The sequence below is a fragment of the Coturnix japonica genome, unplaced genomic scaffold (assembly GCF_054131305.1).
Source record: "Coturnix japonica strain WE unplaced genomic scaffold, WE-NBRP24 Scf099, whole genome shotgun sequence".
NCBI lineage: Eukaryota > Metazoa > Chordata > Aves > Galliformes > Phasianidae > Coturnix > Coturnix japonica.
The window spans coordinates 158,603-171,301 of NW_028189002.1; the positions used below are offsets into that span (position 1 = coordinate 158,603).

A 12,699-nucleotide genomic window follows, 5' to 3' on the forward strand; every position below is an offset into this window, starting at 1 on the left:
GAGAGGTGTACAATATGGGGAAAAAAAAAAAAAAAAAAAAAAAAAAGACACCTGACTGAGAAACAGATGTTCAGGGAATTGAGAATAATAACATCTGTTACTGTTGTGGCGCTAGAGTAGGGCCGTAGGACCCAGAGAACCCCCACGAGGAAGTGGCGAGGAGGGGGGCTGGAAGAGCCCAGGGAGGGCTCTGCCCCACTGGAATGCCCCACTGGAATGAAAGCAATGTGCAAACTGCAATGGGACAATGGTAGAGAAATCCTACCAAGCTGAGCAAGAAGGAATTGCCTCTGATTGCAAAACCGAATGATGAGAACTTGGGAAGTTTACCCTAGCAGATACACTGATGAAACTGCAGCTAGGGAAGCAGGATAAAGTAATTCATTTTCTGATGGATATGGGTACTTCTTACTACCCATAGATGGCTTTGTAACAGTAGTAGAAGCTACTGCCCAACAAGAAAAGGGTTACTTTTGGAATTAATTAAATATAAGCTAAGAAAACAAGTAGGAACACAGAAATTCTTGTACACGCCAGGTTTCTCTGGCAAGAAATTTAATAAATCTGGAGCTAAGGGTCAAACAATATTGACTGATTAAAAACTATAAATCTGGCTTTAACACAAACTGGGAAAAACAATGTTGTACTCCCAGGAGTTACAGCAATCTCAAATAAGACACACTTAGGGGAGTGGTCATCAGGGCCAAAAATGAAGCCCTAAATAGAAGTAAAAGCAAGAGCTAACCCAGACAGGGTAATGCGGTGCCCTTTGAGGATATGTGACTGTAGAAGGATAAAAGAAATAATAGATAATTTTTTTGAGTTTGAATTACTAATTGAATGGAAATCCAAGTACAAAACTCCATTTTTGCCAATTTTGCCAAATTTTTGGGTAGCAAGTGCTTAAGTTTGGTAGAAGACTTGAGGGCAAGGAATAGAATCTTTGAATGGATACGCTCAGTGATAGCTAATCTATGCACTTTATTAATGAAGTTAAGGAATGAATAGGTGGAGTTTACCTTCTGGATTTCAGGGATGTCTCTTCTGCCTGGTTTGGCCAAAGGAAGCCTAAGGTTATTTGCCTTTGAATAGGACAGCCCTAATAAGGGGAGAAGAGACTCAGTTAAGCTGGACAGTGTTTCCCAGGGTTGTGAGAACAGCTTAATGATTTTTGAGAACTGGTCAACTCATGAGCCTGAGACCTGGGATCCTCCATCCTAGGGTGGAACTTTACTGCAGCACGTGGATGCCACAGCAACAAAAGGACCGTGTACAATAGACTGAGAGTTTGCTGAGTTTCTTGATTTACAGAAAGCAAAAATAATTCAGCAGCAGGTGACTTATTTGGGATACGAGACTACAGCTGGACTTTGAACCTTAAGGACTGCCAGGAAAGAAGCCATCTGCTAAACCCCTGAGCTGCAAACTGCCAAAGAATTCCATACGTTCCCAGTAATGACAGGAGGGTGCCGACCATGGATACACAGCTACAGACTGATGGTAAACTTCAAACAGCTTGAAGTGAGTAAGGAATGGCCAGGGTGCCTGAGGGCAGTGGCTGCACTGGTGCTCAATATTCAAGAAGCCCGTAAATCTACACTGGGCCAAAGGATACCAGTTTTAATATCTCATACAGGGTTTACTGTATTGGTTCTTACCCCAAAGATTCCCAAAATACCAGGCCATCCTGGAAGAGCAGGGTGATGTAGAAATAATTGTAACTAATATTGTCAACCCAGTATCTTTCCTTAGCGGAACTCCCGGAGAACCAGGATTACATGACTGCTTTGAAACAACTGAAGCTGCACATTCCAGCTGGTCGGTCGGACCTGAAGGACGAACCCTTAGAAGATGCAGAAGACACCTGGTTTACCAGCAGCTGCAGTTTTATGAGACAAGGAAACTGTAAGGCAGGACATGCAGTAACAGCTACTGACCAGGTAATCGAAGCACAACAAGCTGTGGGGACTTCCCCTCAGAAGGCTGAAATATCTGCCTTGACAAGAGCCTTAAATATATGGACAGATGCTAAATATGCGTTTGGGGTGCCACACGCTCATAGTACCATCTGAAAAGAGCAACAATTGCTCACACACAAGAAAAACAGCCTGATGTAAATCTACCAATGGCTATTATATATTGTAAAGGACATCAGAAATGTAACACTGTACAGGAAAGAGAAAATAAGATGATAGATCAGGTGACAGAACAGGCAGTTGAAGAAGGCTTCAGTTCCAGACAGTAAACTTAAAATCTCTGAACCCAAGTCAAAACCTGTAAAATATTCTAAAGAGGACAGGAGTCCAATTAATGATATATAAGGGAAGAGAGCAAGCTGACAGATGGGTGCATGCCCAGATGGACACATTGTTATGCCATTTCGTATTTTATGGAAATTGGTTATAAAGGAAGATAAGAGAATATATTGGGCAAACCAAAACTACAAAATATGATCCCAGTACAAGGAACAGGGCACAAGTGGGCCTCATAGGAAAGGGCCTTCCAGGGCAACAATGGAAAATTGATTTCACAGAACTCCCAAGAAAAGGGGTGTATCGCTGTATGAAAATTTCTGTAACCTTAGAAACAATTAAGAATGCTGCTGCAGATGCCTGATGGGCAATCCAAGAGGAGGTATTCTGTTTATCCAAAGTTGCATTGCAACATGGAGTAGGCAGGGATAACACCAATTGGGGAATGGTTTTCTCTGGACCATGGGATAAACTTACTAGTTGCCAAATTTAGGATGACTAAAACAGCTTTTCTTAGTCCGCATCACCTTGCTACTCTTGGTGAGTTTTACTTGTGTTGTAATAAGATGATCTTTGTCTGTGCCAGGATACCAGAAGGGAACATGAGGTATGGGAGAGGCATGAGCTAAGACAAAAGGTAGAGAGCAGGGCTTATTTCAGGACACGTCAAGAAAGAATAAAATGATCTAGCAGGTGGAAGCCCTGATAGATTAAAGAAAAGGGGGGAATTGAAGAGTGAAAAAGGACCCTATAATAGATGAAAAGGGAACACTTTGCTACAGAAAGGGAAAAGGGGCCTCATTAAGGCAAAGTGTAGTTACAGATAGTTTATGTTAAGGGGGGGCAGAGAGAGGGGGAATTGCAGACACTAAGTTTGAGAAAACAAGGGAATGAAGGCCTTGAAAATAAGGGTGGAACAGCCCAAGAACAGTGTGGTGATTAGACGTCCACAGAGCAAGCTGCAACCAGTTTGGGAGGTGCCCCTCCCGCAGGGTCGAAAGTTTACAGCAAGAAAGACGATGAGCCTTCATCCCACAACCACCCCCACGACTCACTACGCATGTGCAAGGGGGGAGGGACTGCATGCTAATGGGCTCTCAGGAATGTAATGAATAGGTATCCAAATTCCCGCAAACTATTGATGATGTATTAGTTCAGCCTATATCTGTCACACGCTTTCTCCTAACGGTGTGCAAGTGAGGTGGAGCTATCCCCCTTGCACCAGGGTGTATGTGCATCACTCATTAAACATACCTGCTTTATAACTACTTTGTGGTTATGGAGTTTGATTCCGCAAGTCATATATGCTGTGTCTCCTCCCTGATGACCTGAGGTCTCATGGGCCCATCAAGCTAGATATAATTCACCTTTTTTCTGCCAGTCCAAGTCTATTTGAGCAACCTCAGTTCTGGCAGCTTGGTCTACTTGATGGTTATTCTGCTGTTCTTCAGTAGCACGACTCATGGGCACGTAAACATGATGCACCTTCGCTATCCGAATGAAGAATATGGTTGTAATGTCGTTCCACAGTTCAGCAGCCCAAACAGGCTTGCCCCTCCGTTGCCAGTTATTTTGCTCACACTGTTATAACCACCCCAATAAAGCAGTTGCCACCATCCATGAGTCAGTATAAAGATAAAGCATTGGCCACCTCTCCCATGTATTGACAACTAAGGCCAGCTGGACAGCTCTGCAAACTGACTTGATTCTCCTTTTCCTTCGGTGGCCTCTGCAACCTGTCGTGTTGGGCTCCACACAGCAGCTATACATCTGCGATGCTTCCCCAAAATATGACATTATCCATCAGTAACCAGGGCATATTTCTTTTCATTTTCTGGTAGTTCATAGTATGGTGGGGCCTCTTTAGCACGTGACACCTCTTCTGATGGCGATGTGCTGAACTTTTTACCTTCAGGACATGATCACCTCTAAAATTCCTGAACAACTGAGGTTCCTATTCTGAGCTTGTTGTGTAATCAGCACAGTCCACTTGCTCCATGTGGAATCAGTAGCATGATGGGTGGAGGGAACCTTTCCTTTGAACATCCAGTTCAGCACTGGCAATCAAGGTGCCAGAAGGAGCTGCGTTTCAATACTGGCTACGTCTGAAGCAGCCCAAACCCCTTCATTCACAGCTAAGATCTCCTCATTTGGATCACAGCACTCTTCAGACCCCTTATACGCTCGACTCCAGAATCCCAGGGGTCAGCCTCAGGTCTCTCCTGAGGCTCTTTGCCACAAACGCCAGGGGGGACCTTTCTCTCCACAGCTAGCATGGGCTATCTTCTGTTTAATCTGTTCAGTAGCCTTCTGCTGCTCAGGGCCCCATGTAAAATTATTCTTCTTCTGTGTCACCTGATAAAGGGGGCTTACAATGAGTCTATAGTTTTGAACATGCGTTCTTCAAAAGCCTACTATGCCCAGAAAAGACTGTGTCTCTTTCTTGCTAGTGGGTGGAGACATGGCAGTGAATTTGTCGGTCACATCTGTTGGGATGTGACAACACACATCTTGACACTTTATACCTAGGAACTGAATCTCCTGGGGAGGTCCTTTTACTTTGTTTCGCTTAATAGCAAAAGCAGCTTGTAGAAGAATTTGGATTATTTTCTCTTTTTGTGAAAACTTAAGGGGGTGTGACCTCATTCACACCACGGTAGTCTACCGTCAGCCTCCTTTCTCCACTGGCTTTATGCACTGGCCATATGGGGCTGTTAAAAGGTGAGTGAATTTTGCTGATCACTCCCTGATTCTCCAGCTGGCGAAACAAATCATGAACAGGGAGCAAGGAATCCCTGTTAGTGCGATACTTCCGTCAGCGCACTGTCTCTGTAGCAACTGGTACTTGCTGCTCTTTTACTTGTAGCAGCCCCACAACAGATGTATCTTCTGACAGGCCAGGCAAAACAGACAGCTGCTTAATGTTGTCTGTGTCCACGCCAGCTATTCCAAAGGCCCATCCATACCTCTTAGGATCATTGAAATGCTCCCTTCTGAGGTAATTGATACCAAGTATGCATGGAGCCCCTGGGCAAGTCACAATAGGATGTTTTTGCCATTCTTTACCAGTGAGGCTTATTTCAGCCTCCAGCACAGTCGGTTCTAGAGAGCCCTTGATGATCCTGATCTTAATTAAGTGTTTCTGATACTACTACAGATACATCACGATTAACCAATAGAGATACTTGCCCTTCCATTTCAGTCACTCTCTCCGTTACTTCTGAGATCGCTGAAATGGAGATGTGAGTGGAGGATAACAGTTGTTCAAAGTTTTGAAGGGTAAGAAACAATTCAAAAACTAGGGGTCTTCTCTGTTGTTCCTCGTACCTTCAAAAAGTCGCTGCTAGTGTAACAATGTACCTTCCTGGTGCTGTTTTGGTGAGTTTCTGCCATATATCAGGCATTGTCCTCACTTTCTTAGGATCATGGTCTTGGAGAGGATCGTTAGGATAAAAATTAGGGTTATACAATATTTCCACCACAGCTATTTCCCTCAAATACTGAATACCTTTTTCAATTGTATACCACTTTTTCATCACAGGTTTCAGATTGTCTTTGAAGGGAAGCTTTTCCTTCACAGCTACTAACATTCACTCCCAGAGGGTGGCAGCCCCACCCAAACATCTGCTAATTCCTCTGTCAGTAGTTGGGCCTCTGGCAATGCCTCCTAGTTGGCAAGCTCCGTTACCATCTAGAGACAAGCTACTGGCCCTGCTGTTCCAATAGCAAAGCAACCAGGTAACAAGAGATTTGTTCAGGCGCCATGTAAACTCCTTTCTTGAGCCTTGGATTTTAGTCATCTTCAGGAGTCAACGAACAGTAATAGTAACTTCCTCCTCATTACTCTCTTCTTCATGCCTCTTAATTTTACCTTTTGCCTTTCTCAGTGCTGAGGAGGGCCCCTTGCCTGGATCTTCCTCTACCTGCTCCACAACTGCTTTTTTTTTCTGTTCTAGATGTGAGGACACCCATTTCCATTACTTGCCTTCCACAGGGGCAACTGACATTGTTACTGGTGCCTCCTGTGACTGATCAGACTTAACTTGGGGATTTCACCCTTTGGCTTGAACCTCAGTTTGGAAACTCCCTCTATCCAAATAGTATTATATAGAGCATGGTAAGCACAAGCCAAGCCCCAAATATGTCGTACCTCCTTAGATCTATCTAAGCTGCATCATTCCTGACTCAAATACTGGCTTAATTTCTTGGGATCCCACAGGTGTTATGGAGAGAAATCCCATGACATTGCAGGCCCACACACTTCTAAGATTCTTCCTAAACCTCTCCATGTTCCCTGCCAGTCAGCATTCTCTGGTTTTGGAGGAGACTTCCACATAGAATGAATGGATTGGAGTACATTCAGGGAGACTGATAACATGCACACGAGTATGAGCACTCAGCATTCAAAAAGTGTGTGACAAACTGAGGAGAAAGCCTGGAAACTGGATTGAACATTGTGTTGTTTGTACAACTAGCTATTCCATCTGGGATCTAAGTATGAAAATTCAAATTATACCACATTGCATATAAGTACCAGGCAGGTGTCTCCATCAGTGTCCTTATTTGGTTATATACCAACACAATTCCACAACAAGAAATCATGACGTTAATAATTGGCCAATACGCTGAGAAAATCTTAATTGCTTTCAATCCCTTAAAGAGAGCAGCTAGAATGAAGAGTGGATTCATAGCTGGTAGCTGCTAAAAAGGGAAGAAAAAAAAACAAAACAGAAGACACTCTGTACAGTGTCCAGATTTTGGCAGATTGCCCAGACTACAATCTAATCTATGAAGGTCAAGTAGCAATGCTTTTGCCATCTCTGGCTTAAAGAAATCCTTCCCCCTCCCCGCCCCCCCCCAACCCTTTCTTCCTTACTGACTGACTTTTAACTAACGTTAAAAGCTTTAATTTGCCTGCCTCCTACACCAAAAAAAAACTGTCACGGATTTATCTAGATGAATCTCTGTCCGTGACAGAGGGGCAGTAGGCCCATGGGCCCCAGATCCCAACAAATGGGAAGGGAAAAGGGGAGGTGGGAGCTGAGCTCAAGGAAACAAACAGAAAAATGGCAATGAACTAAGGAGGAAAACTTATTTTACTACCTACGATATTATGATATCGGAATGCAGGATAACACAATATAATACAATGTAATTGAAATTGAGGCTAATAAATCAAGTAAAATAAGAGAGAGAGAGAGAGAGAGAGAGAGAGAGAGAAGACTAAAGACTGAGAAGCCTACTTCAAAATTGAAGGTGCATGGCTTGGAAGCACACCCACAACCGCAGCCAGGCAGTGAGAGAGTTCAGTATTTGATAAACTTGAAAGTGAAAAACTGCCAAGTCACTTTGTAACGTAGAACATATCAAAGTCAGCCTTTTTAATAAGTTTTGTGAACCAATTCTAAAAACCCTACTTTGTCCTTTCATACAGCAAATACAACCCAGGAAGCTTTTCTAGGTAAAAGCCGACATATCCAGAAAACACTATTATAGTCTTTACAGACTACCATTAACTCCTCCAGAAGTGTCACAGCCTACTAGTTAGGCATTGATAAGAGCTCCACACCTGACTGCACAGGTCAGCAGCAGATCAGTTAAAGGAATGAAAAGGACCCTGTCTCAGGTTTATGAGTTAATCAAGTGACAGCCCTCCCTCCCCTCGGGAGAAGGGAAGGGAAGGAAGGAAGAGGAAAAAACCTAATTGAGATAGGGGAAACTAATGTAATATAAGGAACGTGAGAAAATACAGAATAATTAAGAGTAATAAATCAAAACAAACCAACAATAAAACCGGAGGAGAGAGTCCATCCAAATCTTTATCTGCAGGCCCTCCACCACTCACCTCGTGGAAAAGAGAGCTCTTCCCCCATCCTCTAAAATCAGAAATCATGTGGAGGATCCTGGGAAATGCAGTACATCCTAGTGCATCTTTTCCTTGGAGAGTCAGAACTCATGATGAGACTGCGAGATGAACAGGTAACACATCTCCACAGTGCACTGTCTCTCTACACCTAACAGCCTGTTGAATGATGTCATGATATGGAATACTGATAAAATCAGGACAGTTATTCTCAGATTAAGAAGGCATCTTCCACATGGAAAGCTGAACAGACCCTCTGTGGGGATTCAATAAAGAATATTCAGAGCAGAAGTTGCGGAACAGGATAAATGGCATGAGAAAGGAATGCTGAGAACAAAGGACACCTCCAGGAGTGTCTGTGTGGAATGTTTTGTTGACATGTAAAGGGGGTGGGAAAGTTACAAGAGAGAACTTCAGAATGTATATAAGGGATGTTAGAACTTGCAATAAAAGAACTGGATCATTAACACCTGAGTCTACACCTTAGTCTCTGCAAACCGCATCCATCCTGTGGAGCAATAATCAAGCAGAGGCTGAACAAGCCCAATCCAGCAGCACCACCTGACTGAACCACGGAAAGATTGTTTTGCATGCCCATCACCAATCTGCAGGACAGAAGGTGAGCAGTCGGAAACCACGTGGAGTTCGCTAAAGTGAAGGAGCAAAAAGTAAATTGTGAAGTACTACAGAGAATTTTAAAGTTTCAGAATTGACCTGTATCTACCTCAGCATTAGTTATTTTCTTATTCAATAAAGAAAAGTATGTCCCTGAATTTCTGATAACTGGGTTTTGATGGGGCGATTTGGGACAAAATTGGCACAAAACTCTGGGATGTTACTACTTCTGCAGACAAGGCTGCTGCTTAAGCATTTATCTGTTTAAATATCAGAAGCAGTCAAACAAATCCGAAAAGGCAAACTATCCCCTACTGTTCTCTATCGCCCTCCGCCCCACCCTCTCCACTGCCAGTCAGCGCAGGAGGCAGCTCCTGCTGGTCCTGGCCCGGGCCTCCAACTCCACTCCCCCCGGCTGGGGAAAAAGAAAATCGCAGCCCCCAAAAAGCACCGCTGCTGCTGTGAGGAGCCCACAGCCCTGCGGTAGCAACCCGCCCCGGAGCACCCCTGCCACGTAGCTGCAAATATGGAATATGCAATAGAGAATACAGGCAGCAGGCAAGTTCCTTCCCTGCTCCCAGAGGCTTATTTTGCTCCCACAGAGTTCCCAGAGCCTGAAAGTGTTCCAGTAACTATGTAGGGTCTCCGACTTTGACTAATCTACTGCAGAACTGCCCTATGCTACACAGCTTACCATTGATTACAATATTTAATTAAGGTTTTCTTGCTCATGGTGCCCCCACGCTCTCCAACAATATCTCGCCAGTGAGCCAAGATGCAGGCAAGTGGGGTCTGCCTGAGGACTTCCTTTCCATGTGATCCCCTCATACTAAATTTTATTGATTCTTCATTGTTTCAAGAAGTCCACATCTTACATCTACTACCTCAGTCAAACCAAATACATATTTCTCTTTAAAACTTAGCCCACAACCCCAACAGAAATGCCAGTCTTCCCTATCCCACTCTAATTCCTGGACAGTGTTACAGGTCAAGCAGCTGATGACAACCATTTTCAGAGTGAAACATACATCTAGTTATATCCTTGTCCCACATTGGCACCACTCACACCCTGGATTCAATATTCAGCATTCACACCATACAGCAGCAGATTATAAAGTCTACAGTGCTGGGTAATGGAGTCTGCCTACTTCCCCACAGCATGGAAACACTGAATTCCCTGGAAAAGAGCTATAACCAACAACCCCCAGCAACAAGAGTGCTTACATTATAGAAGTATTACTTGTGGAGTTCATTTTATAAGAGAAATACTTAACAATTACAAAGATAATATCAATGAAAAACACAATTCCTATTGAGATGCAGAACAAACTCTATAACCACAAAGTAGTTGTAGAGCAGATACATATTATTCAGCCAGCTGGGTACAGGGAGGATAACTCCTTCCTAGCCTGCACACCAAAAGCAGGTAAACATCCCTATTTATCAAGGGAACACATGCATATTCATGGTACAAGGAGTGGTTATTACAATTAATTCTAGAAATTTATTACAATATTCCACGCCTATTCTATGCCCCAAACTCCACCCCTAACTAATGACCCAATATTGTTCCCTTTGTTCGTGCTCAACTACTCTTATAATTTTAACAGTATAACAGATTAGCCCTTTATTCACTATAACTAAAGAAAGAAAAACAGTTTGGACATTTCCTCCTTATGTAAGTCCTGTCAAGCCCCTCCTGGCAGTTAACTGCAAATGCCGCCGCACCCTTCCCCCCCCCATCCCACAGACCGTTCACTTTAAACGCTTAAATGACATATATGACCTTTCGCTTTGTTTATCTCTGGCCACTCTCCTCGTGGAGAACATGGAACCGCGGATTGGGACTCCGCACTCGCTCTGTAGCTTAGCTACATCTCACTCACACCACATTCACACTATGGATCCGACACACCCTTTGTGGCCACAATCTTTCCAAAGTTATTACTAAGTTTTCCTTCCCGAGCACACTATTGGCTTCGCTCTCGGGATACCTCGTCTGCTATACCTGTGAGGTTCTCCGAGTTCTCGAGATACCTCCTTATGTGGGTCTCCTCTCCCGTGGGGGAACTTCCCATCCTGATCGATCACCCAGCCTTTCCTTGTGGATCTATACTCAGGGGGATCAACCTCACTCGCAGCCCCGCGGTCGCAACCCGCCCCGGAGCACTCCTACCACGCCTCCGCACACACCTCCCCACCTGCCTCTGCCGCTGCCCTCTGCTGCTCCGCCGCCACTGCTCTCCGCCCCGCCCCCGCCGCCCGCTGCACCACTTCTGCTTCCAACATATTTGGTTAAAGACTACAGTGCTTTAGAGCAATGCTGAAGAGAGGCATTATCACGTTGCAAGCCTTTCCTGTGATGTGCAAATCAGCCCCCCCGGAGGGAATCCCTGCTTTACGAGGAGGTAAAGGAGCTAAGGAAGCCAGTGAAAGATTATGGAATTCAGTCTGCTTTTACATATCATCTTTTGGTTGCAATCGGTGACAGCTATGTTATGACTTCTCAAGATTGGAAAATTTTGTTACGAATGATTCTACCTCCCATGCAATATACTGTGTTTATGACTGAGTACCTAGATCAGGCTACTGCCTAGATGATGAATAATTTGACTGTGTTGATGGGCGGCCCCTTGATCTGCTGGAAACAAGAAGAAGAGCGTGAGACCACTCATTATGACAACAAATACGATACCGAATCATCCAGCCACTGCCTGACCAGCTCACTCAGACCAGCCATCCCAGGCAGCGCAGGAGTGGACTTGGTCAATGCCCAGTCAGTGACGCTGACCGATAGCACCGTGACTCTTATTCCAACGGATATAATGGGCCTCCTTGGGAACAGGCACAGTGCCCGCTTGTTAGGACATTCTTCTGTAACACGGATGGTGTGGGAATCAAATGTTGTTTCTGCATTTAGAATAAGATCAGAATATTTTATTTCAAGGTCTCATTATGTAAGTGAAGCAATTTGTAGTTATTAGGTAGAAGTCACAGGTACAAAGACTGCAGCTCCTGTCTGTCCAGCTGTCTGAAATAGAACTACTGATTTTTGGTGCTGGACAAATAAGACCTGAGTAATAAAGGATCCAAAGAGGAGAAGTTAAAATAATTAACAATATGCCTGTATAAACTAGCAACAGTGTATATATTAATGTTTTGTTGTACGCATTGTAAAAATATACAAGTCATGACATACCTAAGGATGTGCCTGAAGAGATATCAGGAAGGACTGGAATCAACCCCCCCCCCTCTGGGCTCTTTGAGACAAAGGTCTCTGGGACAGAATGATAGAAGCTTTGAAGGGAATCAACATATCAATACGATAAGAGTACCGAGACATCTTGGAAACAAAAACAGCAGGATGGCAACTGACTGGCACAAGATAGCAAGTGAACTAACAAATTTCAGAATGGAATTAACAAATGCAAACCTCGGGTAAAATTGTAACCTGTAATACCCAACCAAAGGGGAGAGGGGAGGGGAAAACATATGGGAGAAAAGGTATAAAAACTGTAACATCATGTCCATAGGTGCGCTTCTGCCATCAGGGCGCCCGCCACTGCAATCGCGAATAAAAACTACTTTTATCAGAGATACCGTCCTGACCAAAAATTATTGAGGATATTTCCAACAATTTGGGGGCTCGTCCGGGATCATTATCGCTTCTTGGGGTGTCCCCACTGCACTGGACAGGATAAATGCACTCTGCTGATTTTAGCGGTCCTGTCTGGGTGGTGAGGTGACTTCTCAGGACAGCCGATATAAACCGAGATTGTTACATAAAGGACAGAGTCTGTGAAAGCCAAGGGGCTAGGCAGGCACAGGTGTTAACCCTTGCAGACCCGGAAAATTCGTGCATGGATCAAGGTAAGGGATTTTAATTCTTATCTTGGGTTGAGACTCTTGAGTGTGTGTGGCTGAGACGCACTTCTAGTGCGAAGTGAATGTGGAGTCCCAATCCGCGGT

The 12,699-nt window shown here is 44.2% G+C and overlaps 1 protein-coding gene across 8 annotated transcripts in view; it reads right to left on the minus strand.

The window, feature by feature from the left end:
- Nucleotides 1-12,699, minus strand: part of LOC146751316 (spindlin-W) — a 180,924-nt gene that overhangs the window by 132,904 nt on the left and 35,321 nt on the right. Inside the window, exon 1 of one of the 8 annotated variants that reach the window (XM_085534789.1) lies at nucleotides 10,768-10,878. The exons of 5 other annotated variants lie outside the window; for them this stretch is intronic. The gene's annotated coding sequence lies outside the window, so the exon portion shown is untranslated. Of the gene's footprint in view, nucleotides 1-8,097; nucleotides 8,402-10,738; nucleotides 10,879-12,699 lie in introns of those variants that run through there. 2 more of the 8 variants (XM_085534787.1, XM_085534790.1) reach the window with 2 other exon arrangements.